Source organism: Pocillopora damicornis, chromosome 12 (assembly GCF_964200805.1).
Source record: "Pocillopora damicornis chromosome 12, jaPocDami1.2, whole genome shotgun sequence".
Taxonomy (NCBI): domain Eukaryota; kingdom Metazoa; phylum Cnidaria; class Anthozoa; order Scleractinia; family Pocilloporidae; genus Pocillopora; species Pocillopora damicornis.
In genome coordinates, this window is record NC_142681.1 from 8,877,867 (window position 1) to 8,891,014 (window position 13,148).

The following is a 13,148-nucleotide window of genomic DNA, read 5'->3' on the forward strand; positions in this document are numbered from 1 at the left end:
AATCGAGTATATGAGCGAAATTTAGGCTGTTCAGTTTTCGCATGAATTGATTCTGAACTTACAAATCCAACTTTAACATGATTGCGTAAATTAGCTAATATCCTTGCAGGCATGAACTAGAATGGTTGCGTAGGAGAGATGCTGAAACAACGAAAGAGATGTTTTTGACCTGTTATAGTGCAGGTGACAGAACCACTATTCATGTCGTGGAAAAGTGACGAAAGAATAACCAACCCTTCAGCTTCAAAGGATTTTCCGCTCAGAATGTGACCTGTATAGCATTGACCGCTCGGGTAAAAGCAGGAATGACGACATGCATTATCATCAAAATACAATCATATTAATTTTCAGCTCTATATATTATCTAACTCTGACGCGGGGAAATCCAGGCATGTCTATATATATATATGATACTCATTGTGCTTCCAACTGAAGTTGGTTGGATTTAGCTTTAAGACTTAGATTTAAATATTCCAGGTTTGGCTGATGCTCCTCAACTCAGCGAGACAGGAACTGAAAGGCACTGATTTCGAACGTTTTTCAAACTAGCTCTAACAAAATGTTCTAAAAAATCCGCCTTGGGAAATGAAACACAGAAATCCAATCACTATTGACAAAGAACCAACGTTAAAGTGGAATGCAGTAACACAAGATCTCGAACTCATATTTTTGATCCATTAAACTTCGTTTTCTGAGGATTGTTCAGCCCCCCTTCCGTGATCGATGAAACTGGCGAAGCAATTAACGAAGCTAAATTTATTCGTAACAACATAATAAACGTTACAGTGCTTACCGCTAAATTTAAATCTTTAAAGGAGCTTCATATGTTTCACATGCGCGAACTTAATCATCCCATCATGACTACAATCAGGTCTGAGAAATGACAATTGGTCATTTAAGTGAAAGGATTGTGTGCATAGAAAGTTCCTTTTAGACTTTTACTGGTGATTAAGCAATCTTTGTAATTCAAAAAATTATAAAAGTAGTAGATATAAAATATTTTAGAACAATAACAGGAAGTGCTCTTAATAAACTTACTTACTTATGACCCTATCTTAATATTGCAAAAGAAATTCAGATCTAACTGAGCACAAATTATTTAAAACAAGGTCTGATACAGAAGTGCAACGTTTTCCGGGTTCAGTTTACAGTTTTGGTATAATGGAAAGGAGTTTTGAGTCTGTAAACTAATTTTACCCCAAACTGAAAGAATTTTGTTCAAATGCAAACAAATCCAGTAGCACTTCATCATTCGCCTACGTGCAGCGAAACAATTTTGCAGTAGTCTTAGATTTACAACCTGACATTTTTTCCTTTTTCAAATTCATCTCTGAAAATTGAAAATGATAAAATAATCACATGGTGAATAAAGCTCTCTTTGTTAGAGAGACATTTCGGCGCTAAATTTGAGAATTTTATCATAATGAAAGGCTTCTTCGCGCAGATCCTTGTTGTCGCTCTGTTATAAAAGAATTTGCTCATGCTTTTAGCTGTGCGTATGTCGAGTTATGGATGCACTTGGGAAGTTTGGAGAGCACTAAAACAGCTAGAGTTGCCTTCGGCTGCGCCTCGAGCTACTCTTACGCATTTTTCGTGCTCTCCAAACTTCCCGCGTACATCCCTAACTCGATATACGCACGCTAAGCATGAACAAATTCTTAATTCCCTGACCACTACCTACTCCCTTGGAGCTCAACAGTCAATCTCAGAGAGTACATGAACAATCGCCAGATCGAGTCTTGTAAACATCCTTTTACAAATTATCAAACTGAATTCTTTTTCAGAAAAAAACTAATATACTTAACAAACTTATATGATATTAATACTCAACTCTTTGGATACAGAGCTATGTCCATTGAAACTCGTTTGTGCGTGTAATCTTTTACGTTGTAAAACATTGTTAAAAATTCAAGTTTCAACCTACAAATGTAACAAGAAGCTTCCACGTCTATCAATAAAATGTTTAAAGAATCAGAAAGATTAATGATACTGTTATTATAACACTTCACTATAAGACAACAAGATACGGCTACTCAAATATCTGAACCCGCTGATTGTGAGAGTCAGTAACAACTATCCTACCATCACTGAGGACTGCTGTAGAGATTGGTCTACGTAATTGTCCAATCTTTTTTTTTTCTGAGCCAAATTTTCCCAGAAACTTTCCATTCACCTCAAACACCTGAATTCTATTATTATCAGCATCGCAGACCATCAGGTGCTCAGCTTTGTTAATTGACAAACGAGTAGGTCCATTGAACTCCCCGTCCCCTGTTCCATACTTTCCAAATTTGTACAGAAAATGTCCAGCTTTGTCAAAAACTTTGATACAGTGTTCCGCAAAGTCTGACGCTATAAGATATTCCTTATACTGGATACAGTGAGTGGGTGTAGAAAAAGAACCCTCAGAGCCTATACTACGGAGAAACTGGCCGTTACGGGAAAATAACTTAATTTTCTTATTTCCGCTATCAGCCACAATACAATTTCCGTCACTACCGATGGATAACCCGTTAGGACAGCTGAGTTGGTGATCAAGATTTCCCTTTTCACCAAACTTGTTCAGAAACTCCCCCTGCCCAGTGAAAAGTTGAATTCGGTTATTAAATGAATCTGCTATGAAGAAGACTCCGTTTTCATTATCGATTGCAATCCCTTTAGGCGAGTAAAACTCTCCCTCTCTACACCCTATAGACCCAAATGATCTTAAGTAAGTTCCATCACTACTGAATACCTGAACTTTGTTGTAACTGATGTCAGTGACTGCAATTTCATCGAGTTCGTTCACTGCTATTTCCCAGGGACAAAAAATCTTCCTTGGCCAAACCATATTTTCCAAAGGATAAAACGGGTCTGAACTGTCTAGGTTTTACTTCAGCAGTAAAGGGACTTTGACGAATGTGCTCTCCATTGATCCTCACAGACACACGGTATTTTCCAGTTTTTTTTACCAAATAGCTGATCTTGTAGCTACCATCTTTGTTATCCAGGACTCGAGTCTCCGTTGCACAGTCATGGCCATCCTGATTTTTTATCTCAACTGTTACATAGTCACACTTTTCATAACATTGTTCTTTTTTGGCATTTCTTGTTGTCAACATTATGTTTGCCTCTAGTCCAATGGTCGGTTCACTGATTCCTTTTCCGGAGGCGCTCGACTCAGTTGGACTAGTAGGAAGAACTTTCACAAAGCCAATTCTGTCAGTCCATACATGATCAAACAATCGTTGATTTCTCACAAATCCAAAATCTGCAATGCTTTGATTGCCAATGCGAGGATAGGCTGACTCAACTTGACCCTGAAATGTTTCTTCTATAATTTTGTTTGACTGAATGATTTCAGCGCTAATATTCCGTTGCAGAATTGCCTCAGCAGCTTCGATGCCTGTTTCAGTTATTTTCACTTGCTTTTCAATCTCACCTCTTTGTATCCTCAGCCGATGCATGGACTCTGCAGCTCTGTTGTCTAAGTCATCAAAGGTTTCTTGCTTTTGTGCCTCGATAACAGCCATCATGTTGTCGACAAACTGTTGCACGCCTTTCTTTACACTGACGACATGTTCTTGAATTTTGGCGCAATCCGAGTCAAGTCGAGCAATTTGTCGTCTCTTCTCCAGTGCTGTTTTCCTCTGATTTTCGATCGCAGACTTGGCTTGTAATTTTCTTTCATTTGCAGCTTCCTCCAAAAGCGTCTTGGCGTGACCGTCATGAGTAGTGGCAACACACGAATGGCAAATTGCAACACAGCAATCTTTGCAGAAAAACTCCAATTTCTTACTCTCGTGGCCACGGCTGTGACAAAATACCGGTCGCTTCAAAACATTTTCAAAATCTTGGTCTTTAAAGTCTTTGAGCGCTAAAACACGGTGTTCCTTATTCGCTTTTATCCCATTGTGAAAACTGATGCAGTTAGCCTCGCACCAGAATGCACAACATTGAAAGCAGTAAAAGCTTTGGGAGCTGCTCTCTTCGCAATTTCCACACTTAACTCCAGTAGCACTGCACTCTTTGATAGCCAACACGTCAAGGAGACTGTTGATGCGAAAGTTAGTTGGAAGATCCTCAAGATTTCCGCTTCTAGGGACTTGAATCTCTTTTCGACATTCAGGGCATGCGATGATATCGTGGCGGCCACTCGTTCGAAGAATCCCGTTCAAACAATGCAGGCAGAAGACATGTAAACATGGCAACGTTTTCGGAACAGTGAATGTGTTCATACACACAGAACAGGAGACCTCTTCATGAAGATTGTTTAGTAAGGTTTTGATATCCATGGCAAGATTCGGAGATAGGGAAAGTTACGATATCGATAAAAGTTAAAAGCGAAACCACCTCAAGCGGAAAGGAATCTTAAAATCACTCATAAAATCTGACCAATGAGGTAACGTTATTGGGCATGTTTTGACGTATTTCTGACTTCTTAGGGCCTTTATGACAGGATCAGTATTTCCTAGAAAAGAAAAAAAAACATTGATGGCTGTGTCCTTAAAATACTAATCGTGTGCGGTTCGCAATACTTTCATATTCAAACATTTTTTAAGACACCGCGCCAGGTAATCAGCCGACTATGGCCCATAAACGGTCCGTTGAAGGGAAAGGTCCGATTCTATAAAGTGTAAAATAGATGTTAGAAGGAGGCAAGAGATAAACTGAAAGAAGGTGATAACTCCCGATCTATGTGCAGTGATGAAAGGTATTAAGTAAACACTTAATGGAGTGTACGATAAATGGAACCCGTGACCATGTAAAAATTTTTTTTTTTTCAGTTGTTTCATTGGAAGATCACATCACGAGGTCTGATGAGTATGTTAAGTTTTTCAATTCGATTGAGTAACGTCTATACAATTTTTTAAGTTCTCTTAAGCCCAAAAAAGGTGGAGATGTACAATACTAAGCTACGGCGAACTACGGAATCTGTGCGTAACTGGTGAGTACAGAGGCAAGACCGTAATTTATGGGCGGAATGCTGCGTGAGAGGGAAGACTATAAACTGTCTTGTTTATTTGGAGGTAAACAGTTATCACATTTCTGTTCCTCCTCAAAGGCGAGTGTAATCATGATTGGCCTCCAAAGTTATAGTATATGCAAGCTTCGTAGTTTTTCAGATTTGCTAGAATTATGACTGAAATGAAAAAAACAAAACAAACACACACACACACACACGCACCCAGCTAAACCACACGCCCCGAATTTGCTTTAATGAATTGCAAACGTTCGAAACGCTAGAAACGGCACAAGTGGCGGTAAAATGCCGAATTGAGCAAAATGCCGAAAAGAGCACACACCATAAATTATGGCTGATTATGCAAAGTTACTCAATGTTTGTCACGCAAGATCACCCTTCAGCCATCAACAAGTATTACTCTTGACCAAAACACAGATTGCGGCTGGAACATCATAGTAGCCAGTGGTTGAATACTATAACTGAGTAGAAATCCGTCTTCCTTAAATTAGACTGAGCTGTTTTTTTTCGTCCCCCCTTTCCCTCACGTTTTGAGACAGTAGAGATCGTTTTGTTTGAGTGTAATTTTTTTAGTCCATGTCACCAAATCTAAATGGTTTCGGCTAAAATACATTTGGGAACTCTCGAATTATCTAAGTCACGTTTAAACTGAAAAACTTAGGAAATGCCAGGTCGGGAAATTGATCAGAATAAAGGCAAGATGAAATGAACGCAAAACACTCCTCTTTACTACGTAATCACACGGTTATCTAAACTCCGTTTAACCAAAAGCGATCACGAAAATATCTACGTATTGAATTATGAAACAGTGCATATGAGCACTTTCCGTAACTTGAAATTAGGAGATCCTCGCAGCTAAGAACACTACTGAAACGAGTAGTTGTAAATAGGACCTGAAAAAAATTTCAGGCCCGTACGGGATTTGAACCCATGACCTCTGCGATACCGGTGCAGCGCTCTCGCCAATTGAGCTAACAAGCCAACTGGGAGCTGGTCAATGAATTGGGTCCAAATAAACATCCAAGTGAATGAAGATTTTAGATATATGAAAATTCACATATTTGCAATTTCATCTTTCCACCGCAGTGCAAATATGTGAATTTTCATATATCTAAAATCTTCTTTCCGTAACTTTTTACTAAAGTTGCAAAATCCTACGCTGTTTCCCGGCTATATAAAGACGGCAAAATCTTACTCTAAAACTGAATAAGATAAGAGTATCTGAAAGAAACCATTTGAAAAGTAAACCCCAAAGGTGTCTCGTCATGTCAAGTATCGCAGCGTCCAGGTAAGCAGACGTACAACTCATAGCAGATTTTTAAGAAGAGTGCGAATGTCCCCATGTCGAGTCAAGTGTAACCATGATAGTATCAGTTCTTTGCAGAGAGGATGTTAATTGAAGAGAAAATCTTCAACATTTCGGTCTGTGCCAAATAGAGTTCAAGAAAGAATAGAACGTTGGTGTTCATTCTAACCTTGAAGAGAGTTTATTTGCAAGTTTTCTGCGCGTGCCACAAAGAGTGCTGCGAGATGTAGTGCTAGACTTAAAGCAAATACTACGTTACATAATGTTCATTGGAAAAAGTTTTTACCTGCAAATTTTCTCCCCGTGCCGAATAGAACACGAGAAAGAATAAGGCAGTAATAGTCATTCTTGCCTACAAAGATGTTATATGCAGAATTTCTGTGCGTGCCGAGTACGAGAGTGCGAGAGTACGAGAATTGAGGAGAATTTTACGTGGGATAAGTATACTGGAAAAAGAATATCACATGCAGGTTTGCTATCCGTGCCGAATAGAGTACGAGAAAGAATTGTGAGTAGTAGTCATTCTTATTTGGAAAAAAAAAACTACATATAGAGACTTTGCGTGAGTGCCAAATAGAGATGAATTGCAAGACTTGAGGCAAGTCTTCATGATATAGATATAAGTAGAAGAGGAGATTATAAGCTAAAGGTTTTCCGTGCGTGCTAAATGGAGTGCGAGAAAGAAAAAAAAATGGTAGCAGTCATTCTCACCATAAAAGATTTTGTATGCGATTTTCTCTCCATGCCGAATAGAGTACCAGAGAGAATAAGAAAGTAGTAGTAGTCATTTTCACCTAAAAAGATAAGAGTCTGTACGTTCGTACACAAATTAATCTAAACAAGACGAAATGGGAGAAAGAGGTATTTTCAGTTTGTAAATAATTGCTTAATTGATCACGTTCTCTGCTTCAAACTTTTATTAACTATGGATATTATTTCTTTGTCAGCTTTTCCTAACATTTGTATTATCTCTTCCTTAAAAGATTTTTCGTTTACCGACAGAGCAATTTACAATAAACATATAATATTTCAGTATAAGATCTTGCTATCGTTATTGCTGTTGGAAGAATTGTCGCCATCTAGATGAAAACAACGCAGCTTGAGTATTAAGTATAAGCTGGATTAGAATATGTACACTCTAACGTGCTCAATTTAAGCAATGTTACACACTGAGTGCGAGACTCACGCAAAAAAATTATGTCTCATGTTCTTACACTGAGATTGTTTTTACTCGTTCTCTGATTTAAGGTTTCTGATTCAAACTATTGATTTTGATATAGCATACTGCTGCTTAACAGTTAGGTACCTAAGAAATAACCAGCAATTCTCTTTCTAAATATGGTGTAATCGTTGTTCCCTTTGTTCCGGCTTCAAACACTTCCCAGCAGCTGAAACTCTTGCTTAGGGCAAAGAAATGCATGTATTAGCTACTCTATTTTGTCACAATTTTCCAAGAGAGTATTCCTCCATTCACCCTCAGGAGGGTGATGCGTACACTGTCACAATCAAATGCTATACAGTCTAGAATCTTACTCTTTGTCAGCAAAATCACCTCGGGAGCTGTTCTTGATATGCAAAAAATGTGTTGTGTGCTGTCAAGATCAGCGATGTCAAAGGTGTCCAGTGAAAATAAAGAGTCTATCATAAACAAAGTACAACAACATAAATTTGGACTTAAACTTACTGAGCAACTCTTCACACCCTCAAACATTAGTATGCACATTCTCCATACCGTTCTCTACATGTTACCTAAGGTGCTGACAAGGAGAATTTGTTTAATTATAAAGAAAAAGAAAGAACTTCTTCAGTTGATCATTTCCTTTATTCTCATGACCCTAATGTTTGATTCAGGGGTGATATTGTAAGGAGAAATTAGATGCTAGTTACACCAAGGGGTTACAGGGTTAAACTATTTTCATGAGTGTGGGAATAACATTAAGTCTTGAATAATAATTTTTTTTGCATCATTTTTTTTCTTTCACATAAAGTGCCAACTAGAGACATAGATAAAGATCCAATCTTCATCTATGTCTGGCAAGTTCTTGGTTTCTTTTCATGTTGAAAGTCTCTTACTAACATACCCCTTGAGGAGTGTATTGACTTAGCGGTCAATTACATTTCCGAGGGCAATTCCAACATTAAGCTAAGCAAACCTGAACTTAGAAACCTCTTCACTACAGCTACCGCCCAGACTCATTTCATATTTAACGGTTCTTTCTATGATCAAATAGATGGTGTAGCCATGGGGTCTCCCCTTGCTCTCGTCTTGGCTAATCTTTTCATGGGACATCATGAAAAACTTTGGCTGAAAAATTTTCATGGCTCTACAATTTTATTTTATCGCCGGTATGTTGATGATACTTTTTGTTTATTTCACTCGGAGCACGATGCCACTATATTTTTCGATTATATCAACTCTAGGCACCCCAACATCAGGTTGACTATGGAAAAGCAGATTAATCACAAATTACCCTTTTTAGATGTCCTGATTGACAACAATGACCCCAGTTCCTCTTTAACCAGTGTTTGTCCTACTTGATACTCTAGTAATCATTACCAATTCAATAAAGTGTTCTGTTGATGCATTTAAAATATCACCTTGGTGATGGAAACCAATGAACCAACTCACATTAAATATGCAAAATCAGTCATACTAGCCGGAGTAAACAACTACAAAAAGCCCCCCCCCCGGATTTGGCAAATTTCCTGAGAATAAATAATGTTTCAAAACACTTAAGAGTTTTTTAGAGTTCTTTGCTAAGTATCAAAGCAATTTTGCATTTCCATACTTAAGTGTTAAATGGCAGCCCTTAGTCTGATAAAATACTCATGATTGCATTTTACAATAATTTATAACTATTCCACATTAATACAAAAAAAATTACCACACAGAAAAGACAGAGCAAATAAGATCACAATGCACTTATTACAACCAACAATGATGACACACTGATTATACTGGTGGTGGTTTAACCCTTTAACTTCCAAGATCTAATTGTTAATCCTCCCCTTTACCTGATATACATTTCCTCGTAATATTTCGTAGGTTTTTGATGTTAGATGAAAGTAACACTTCTTCCTGATAAGTTTGGGTATTCTCATTACCTGTTTGCTGGCTAATGTGTGGATATTATAAGGTAAAGTTATATGTTGATCACTTGTGAGAATTTCTATTGTTTTACATCAATTTGTAACTTATCCCTCCAAAAACGATTATCATGTCTCTTCCCTTCACAGTTTCAATAGATTATGCAGAAAAAAAGAGAAAACACAATGTATAAGCCAGAGGGTGTTATCTTGGGATAAAAATTATTTTAACAATTTGAAAAGAACGGAGAAGCAGCAAAAACAAGAATTGCAAGTTAGATTTTGGTAGGTGCAGTAAGAACAAGGGGCATGCCAATAAAAAGCATCACACTGGGTTTGTGCCGTAAAAACTACCCCAAACCCTGTTATTAGGATTATCTCCATAGGACAGAGTATCCCTTCATGTAGCCCATAATAGGTTGCGTCCCCTATCTAGGCTCAATTTAGGCAAGATACGACACCTTCCATCGGCATGATGACCCGTGTGGGATGTTGTAAGAAGACAAGAAAGTTTGTTAATCACTTCACCACGTCTCCGGCTCATGATTTACTAATTATAACATCTTGAGTGTTCTTCCACCATCCCAAGTGGTTTATTACACCTGTAAATCAACAGAAAGTGCAGTCTACTGCTTTTAAAAATAGTGAACTTAAAATTTTTTATGGGTTTGTGGGTGCAATAAACGATAGGTTTGTGACCAGTCAGGGTGCTCGTTGTATCTCGGCTACATTATAAAGCTGAATATTCAACTTCCGCGCTACATAAATGCTGCTCTAAAAGACAAGCATCACTGCCATTTGAAAATTTTGCGTGGAATACCGCTAATATAAAAAGAAACAAGAAAAGTTCCAATCAACGGGATGTGCTTCCTTGTAGGAGAATAATTTCCCATTATTTACTTGCTTTGAAGCGAAATCGGTTGAATAGTAACTGCAATTTCAGCCTGAAAAAGAATTTGGGCTTTGATGGAGCTTGCACTAGCTCTCAAGTCCAAAATCCAAATCACCATAGGCGAGACCTTTTGGTTCGTAAAATACAATCTTAAAATGTCATCATTTTAACTTCTTTTAAATTCTCTATTTTAATGCTTCACAATCAAATGTGATAGGATTACAACAAAACCGATCATACATTCATGCTTCTTTGGTCTCCACAACACTCGCAACTGAGCACGCAAGGCATTGTGGGATGACTAAGCAATCTTTGTAATTAAAAAATTACAAAAGTAGTAGATATAAAATATGTTAGAATGATAACAGGAAGTGCTCTTAATAAACTTATATTACACTGATATCTTAATATTGTAAAAGAAATTCGGATCTAACTGAACACAAATTATTTAAAACAAGGTCTGATAGATAAGTGCAACGTTCTCCGTTGAAGTCAATAAATAATTGTTTAAAGAATCCAAAAGATTAATGATATTACTATTATAAACACTTCATTATGAGTCAACAGAAGATACGTCTACTCAAATATCTGAACCCGATGAATGTAATAGTCAGTCACAACTATCCTACCATCACTAAGAACTGCTGCAGAGCATGGTCCATTTAATTGTCCTATCTTATTCCCTCCCGCGCCAAATTTTTTAATAAAATTTCCATTCACCTCAAACACCTGAATTCTTTGATTGTTGGCGTCACAGACCATCAAATATCTGAACCCGATGATTGTGAAAGTCAGTTACAACTATCCTACCATCACTGAGGACTGCTAAAGAAGATGGTCCAGTAAATTGTCCTATCTTTTTTCCTTCTGAGACAAATTTTCCTATAAACTTTCCATTCACCTCAAACATCTCAATTCTATTATTGTTTATATCACAGACCATCAGGTGCTCAGCTTTGTTAATTGACAGATAATAAGGTCCATTGAACTCAAGTCCATGCAATTCTTTAAGTTCTCTTAGGCCCGAAATGAGGCAGTTACCTGTGCGTAACTAGTGGAATGCTGCCTGAGAGGAAAGACTTTAAACTTTCTTGTTTACCTGGAGGTAAACAGTTATCAGATTTCTGTTCTCCCTCAAAGGGAAGGGTAATCACGATCCTTAAAAGTATTAGCACATGCAAGTTTTGTTGTTTTTCAGATTTGCTGGAATTTTGACTGGAATATGGTATCTTCCTATGTGTAAGTTTTAAAGAGAACATTAATCGACTAATAATCAATGATAGAAACAATCAAACTCTGAAGATGCTAGAGCTATTGGATTAGCGACTGGCGCATATTTAAAAGTTAATTATGAAGAGCGACACCGGAAGTAGCAGGGCACTTCTCCAAATCGTTCCACATGTACATGCGCCATAAGACGGGAATCAGTTCTCACTCCAACTACTTTCAGTGCTCACTCAAAGCGCAAAACTACATTCTCCATAAAAAACCAACAGACACACACACGCACGCACCCAAAGCACACGCCCCGAATTCGCTACAATGAATATCGAATGTTCGAAACGTTAGAAACAGCACAGGTGGCCCAAGCTTACAAGACACGAAAGTTACATAAGCGTCACTGGTGCATAGGATCTCACGAATGGTTTCAGCTGGCTAGCGCTGTTTTGCAATCCACTCCCTCGTGAAAGTTCACAACTGAAATATAAAGACAGGGACGAACTTATCATAATTGATGGATGATGTACACTGGGGTATGGTGTGACGACATTCCAAAATGAGGCACTGTGGAAGATTTTGGTTGAAATGAGGCTCCAAACCCAACAACCTACCCATTACCTGAGGTTTGTGTCTTATTCCTAAAAATAAATAGTATGAACATTTAATGTACAATGTAAGACTCTTTTCACAAGTGGGATACCAATGTGATTTATTAATGAATGCTGTTAAGATTTGGATTTTACATTTGAATGCTCAACCAACTGACCATCTGAGAAATCGTTGTTGAGCCAGGCCATGTAGGTTCTTGCAGAGCTCTCGAAGTCTCGTATATTGAGTTTGAGACTCACGCAAACAAATTCTCATGTTCTTGAGCTGAAATTGTTGTGCATTTGTCATGCATTTAAGGTTTCTGATTTAAACTATTGATTTTGAGATAGCAAACTGCTGCTTAACAGTTAGGTATCGAAATAACCAGTAATTATCTTTCTAAATATGATGTAATCATTGTTCCCTTTGTACTGGTTTCAAACACTTCCCAGCAGCTGACACTGACTTGCTTAGAGCAAAGGAATGCATGTCCTGTAGCTTCTCCATTTTGTCACAATTTTCCAGTAGAGTATGCCTCCATCCACTCAGGAGGGTGATGCCTGCACTCTCACAATCAAATGCTAAGCAGTCAAGAATCTTACTCTTTGCCAGCAAAATCAACTTAACAGCTCTGTTCTTGATATACAAAAAATATCCAGTCAAGATCAGCAATCTCAAAGGTGTCCAATGACAAGAAAGAGTCTATCATAAACAAATTACAAAAGCAAAACTTTGGACTTGGACATACTGAGCAACTCTTCACATCCTTAAGCATCAGTATGCATATTCTCCATACTGTCCACTACATGTTTCCTAAGGTGCTGACATGGAGATTTTGTTGAACAATAAAGAGAAAGAAAGAACTTCTTCAGTTGATGATCATTTCCTTTATTCTCATGACCTTAATGTTTGATTCAAGGGTGATACTGTAAGGAGAAATTAGATGCTAGTTACACTTAGGGGTCAAAGGATCAAACTATTTTCATGAGTGTAGGAGAAACATTCAGTCTTGAATAAGAATTTTTTTGGATCATTGCTTTCATTTTTTCACATATAGTGCAAACTACAAGACACAAGAGGAGTAATAAAGA

General features: G+C 37.7%; 1 pseudogene across 1 annotated transcript; it reads right to left on the reverse strand.

The window, feature by feature from the left end:
- Positions 1-740: 740 nt before the first annotated feature.
- Positions 741-4,462, reverse strand: LOC149036361 (E3 ubiquitin-protein ligase TRIM45-like; annotated as a pseudogene). Its single transcript, XR_016181821.1, has one exon. The product of XR_016181821.1 is annotated as an E3 ubiquitin-protein ligase TRIM45-like (transcript).
- Positions 4,463-13,148: the final 8,686 nt, after the last annotated feature.